Raw genomic sequence first — 5,019 nt, 5'->3', positions numbered from 1 at the left:
AAGAGGAAAGCACAGAAATATATTTATTTGCTCTGCAGAAATAAAGGAATCTACATACAGTTGGAGAAAAAGAATTAACAGCTTAATCATAAACTGTTACTCCGTACATAATTTGAGGATAAAGAAGAGACCATAGTCTGTCTGAAAAGGAACTTAATCTATAATTCTTCTACGTTATCCATTTAATAGAAGGGAGGCCATAATTGCTAGACCCCTTTAAATTTTCATTTCAGAAACTGCTATTCCACCAATTTCATCCAAGCAAAAAGTCTAAAACACTTGAAACCATGGCAAAGCATGCCATCAAACACATGAGAAGTGCAATTAAGAGTCAAGTACAAGATGCTTTCTTGATATATAGCAGCAAACCAAGCAAGAACAACTTCACAAAATCTTAGCAACATAGAAGGGCATTACATACAAAGAGCAGCTACAGTATCTTATTAAGGAAACTCCACTTTAAGTTTCGCTGGCTTCAACATGTCTTGGAGTCAAGAAGAATGTGCCAAGACTTGACTCTGGTAGGTCATAACGACAAACCGTGAAGAACAAACAAATGTCAGAATAAATGAAGTGTTCGAGCCTGTCCTTTCCTCAAGCAATATAGCCAACCATCACTAGGTGAGGCTGCATTTTGTTCTCCTGAAGTTTCAGTTGCCAGAGAAGATAATTTTGCCTTCAAGTGGACAGACTTGTGAGAGCTCCAAGATGCCTTGAAACAATCCTGCGTGCTGACAAGAAGCATTATCAAGCTAGTGTCTAGAAAGACAACTTTTCCTATTTGGTTCACAACAGTAGATAATTTTTCAAGTTCCACTTTATTTTGGTCTCTCAGATAGATAGTTGCGGTCCTTATAACCTTTTGTCTATTAGCTGCAATTTTATAATGTCCATTATTCCAGTTTCCACCACTGAACCTAAGTTTTTGACATTGAACAACTTATGCAGATAGGCAATCTAGTTTACAATGAGCCAAATAGTCCTGATACAAAATATTCTGCAAACATAGCATTAAAGGTGCAGAGGTTATGCACAAACAAATTTTTAACAAGCTGTACAAGCTGTTACCAAAAAAAAAAGAAAGAATTTCCTACAGATTGATGGTTTCAGCTATGATATAAGTTAATACAAATCAGTAATCCCAAAATTAAGCTTCAGCTCGATAAATGAAAGATGGAGAAGATAGTTCAGAAAGAGAATGACCGTAGCTACAAAATAATTCAGAAAGAGAATGATAATAGCTACAAACCAGAAATCAGCTCCTTCACGAGGAAGTTTTAGCTCCACGCACTTTGGAAACCTTCGAATAGTAGAAAAAATAAATTAGCAGAGAAATCAGAGTACAGAAACTCTTCAGTGAAAGTAACATCACTAAAAGGCCAACTATTGGCAGTATAACTGTAAAAACAAATGAAAGATCACCCACAGCAATTGCCAATAGGTATTGGATGCATTAAATTGTCAATTCCAAGGATGTTCAACAAAGGTCCCGAAAAGTAAATTTATGATACCCTCACAATGGAATTCTATATGATCTATGAAAATCAACAAAATATTATACAAGGTAACACAGCGAGGAAACGAAACAAAGGAATGAAATAAGCTGACCAAAGCATAAAATGGAGACACCAGCATTAGAATTACTTTGTCCCTCTTTTTTATGCAATAAACAAGGAATTTTTCAGAATATCCATCTCTCCATTTCATATGATATACTCTATTATCTCCGGACATCTTCAGAATTTTAAGCTACTCAACTTTAAACCACAATAGAACCTTTTCTTTTTTCCTTTGAGACGAAATCCATCAGACCAGCTTTAGAGGATAATGGGCTGTCTCTCTACTCTTCATCACCACTTAGATACCAGAGCTGTTTCACCAGCTAGGATCCAAACTTGTGACATGCGGCTACCACACATCTCACAGTGTACTACCTTTGCTAACAACAGAATCTATACTTGAACTGCAACGTTGAGTTTTATATTAAGGAGACAAAAACCCCCTAGCACAATTTTTATTTGTAATCAGATGTATTAGCTATGGTAACAACTTCCAGTCGTCTTTTTTGTTATCAAACAAATGAAATTGACACACTACGATCCAGCTCTAATCCCTTTCATCATCTAAGCTCTGAACAGCAGTCCCCAGTTTCATCTTCAAGTCATAAAACTAAACTTTCCATTTTCCACCTACTGGAATTAGAATATCCCTTTAATCTTGATCCCTTTAAAAAAAACCACTTAACTCTTAAAAAGAATTTGAGTCTTAAAATCCTAACACACAAGTAAGCAATATGCATAACCTCGAACACAGTTGAATATCATAAAGCATATATTTCTATCAAAGCCACCCAAGCAATCAAATTCTGAACTGAGTAAATGACAGAGTAAAAGACAAGAGAGTTATATGCAAAGTAGCAAACCACTGAAAGCAACAAGCTATCCACATTAACAGAAATGTAAGTGAATTAAGGATCACACAGCTTTTATTTGGCACATTTGGTTGATGATCTTTCTGCATCTTGTACAGTGACCTAAACACCAAATTGTTGGATGACGAAAACCTTAGTCAAAAATCCTTAAACAACAGGCACACTACAGCACTCTCCTGCACTTTTGTCAGAACACACACACACACACTCTCTCAAACAGCTACTGTGTTTAGATGGAGAAGGAAACAGTAAAGAAAAAGAAGCAAGTGGTTCTGTACTACTGTGTTGAAATGGAAGAAGTTGCTCGCAAAAATCGCTTGTGAAACCGATTCCATTATTCTGATATTCTCCACTCGATTAACTGGAGGTTCTATTCTCGCCCCTTTATTTTGCTCTCTTGTCTTTGTACCAACTTGCTATATATGCAAATAATAAATCTTTAGTTGAGGTTCCTCTAAAAAATTTAAGTGGGTCAAATCGAATGGTAAAATTGAATTAAAAAAAACTTAAGTCTATGGAAAAAGCAGCATTCAAGAAATTCCAGTCAACAAAACACAGGCAAAATGAACAACCGTTTCCATGGGTATGAGTGGTTGGAGGACGGTTAGAATTAAAATGAGTACATGTGCTAAAATATTTCCACTCGAGTTATAGGATTAAGGTCTGTGTATATACTAGCCTCCCCAGATCCCACTTGTGGGAGTATACTGGGTTTGTTATTGTTGTTGTTGAGTTAGAGCATTAATGGAATTTAGATTCTCTTACCTTTTCTTACTCCATACTAAGCTAACAAACAAAGGTTCCCCATGTCATATTTAATTGAATACAGAGAATCAATAGATACTCTTAGGTTCAAGGATTCAAATACTTTTCTCCTTCCCTGGTGCCAAATAGGTTTCCAGGAAAACGGAGAAGAGCAATAAACATACTGATAACTATATAAGAACTTTCTTTTGCAGTGTCAATCATCAAATAACACTCACTAAAGACATAATCTAGTGTATAAAGGTTCTCCAAAGAGCCAAATTAAAGAAGCTGCTAAAAGTAAGTGAAGTCCCTCGATCCAATAAATTACTTAGTCCAACTCCTCAAGCAATCAGGAGAATGAATTGAAAATTCTACTTCTACAACTAAAATCCCAACAGATTCCCATCTCAAAAAAATCAAATCTTTCATAAAAATCAGAGATAAAACAGATTTCTGTTGCAAAGCTACCAACAATGAAGTCTTTCATAAAAATCAGAGGTAAAACAGATTTCTCTTTCAAAGCTAAAAGCATAAAGAGTGGGTATTTTACAGGAGTAAATTATTGACAAATTTCCAAGGGTAAAACTACGAGGAAACCTAAAAGAGAAAATTGATTCACGAACCCAAGAAGCTCGAAAAGAACGAAGTGGAAACTAACCAATTCAGATGTGGAGAAGAACAAAGCCAACCACACAATTTGTAAATCTGCCAATTTCAGCAAGAAAGAACAGATTAGAAGAAGAGCGGAAGGATATAGGAGTGTGGAAACATGAGTGCCAAGCAGATACATATATGTATGTATGTGTTATTATTATTATTATTATTATTATTATTGCAAAGTATTTTGATTCTTTTAAGAGATTTTATAGTTACTTTGATTCCAAACTTGAGAAGAAGGAAAAGAATTTGTTGGGTGAAAATAGAAAGACATTTCTAGTATCTCTTTAAAAAAAAATGGGATTAAGAAGAAGGCAAGTCTCGTGACTTCTCATTACTCGCCTTGTTTCAATTTTCTTGATTGACATATTATTTTTACCCATTTTTCCCCTTTTTTTCTTATTTTTCATGGCATTTCTTAAAATTAAAATAGCGCGAGTCTTTTTCCGTAAAAGGCACCTGTCTATCCGTGAAAAGATAAAAAAATAAATAAAAACGGCTTTGAATTGCACCTTTTTCGCCCCTCCCACTTTGTTGGCTATAAATACTAAGACATTTCCTTAGAATTCTTTAACTGAAAATTAAATTTTTCTTCCCATCTTCTCTACAATATAGTTTTTAAATAAAAATAAAATGTCAAATGTAATTCGCTCTTTTCTTTTAGATCGCCAAAGTTCTATAATTTAAATTATTGTTATTACAAAACAATGTAATCTGTTTTATTCTTAGAGAAATGAATCCAAACCTTGGGCAACAATGAGGAGATTAAATTTGTTAAAGGTGCACAATACAATTTGTGAGTTTGAAAATTCAATTTGATTAAATCACGTTATGTTTCTATTTATGTTTTTAACTTTTTATGAATATATAGAGATAACAAAGTTTGGTATTAGCACTGCAGCAACAACATGACTAATAGCCTGTTTGGCCAAGTTAGAAAAATTAGCTTATTTTGAGAAGTGTTTTTTGTTCAAAAATACTTTTGGTGAGAAACAATTTGTGTTTGACTAATTAATTTGAAAAACACTTCTAAGTCGCAATTAGTGTTTGGCCAAACTTTTAAGAAGTGCTTCTAAAGTGTATTTTTTTCTCAAAAGTAATTCTCAATAAAATGATTCTAGAAAAAAGGTATACTTTTTTTTTCTTCTCCAAAATAACTTCTGCTTCTACTCAAAAGCACTATT

The 5,019-nt window shown here is 34.0% G+C and overlaps 1 long non-coding RNA gene across 1 annotated transcript; it reads right to left on the bottom strand.

Moving 5' to 3' along the window:
• Positions 1–331: 331 nt before the first annotated feature.
• LOC107804578 (uncharacterized) lies at positions 332–3,973 on the bottom strand. Its single transcript, XR_001652272.2, has 3 exons — positions 3,837–3,973; positions 1,250–1,300; positions 332–731 (listed from the first exon to the last, which is right to left on the bottom strand). It is a non-coding gene; the product is annotated as an uncharacterized LOC107804578 (long non-coding RNA).
• Between the last annotated feature and the right edge of the window lie 1,046 nt (positions 3,974–5,019).

The sequence above is a fragment of the Nicotiana tabacum genome, chromosome 15 (assembly GCF_000715075.1).
Source record: "Nicotiana tabacum cultivar K326 chromosome 15, ASM71507v2, whole genome shotgun sequence".
Taxonomy (NCBI): Eukaryota; Viridiplantae; Streptophyta; class Magnoliopsida; order Solanales; family Solanaceae; genus Nicotiana; species Nicotiana tabacum.
The sequence above is the reverse complement of the archived record's forward strand: the minus strand, read 5'-3'. Positions and strand labels throughout refer to the sequence as shown.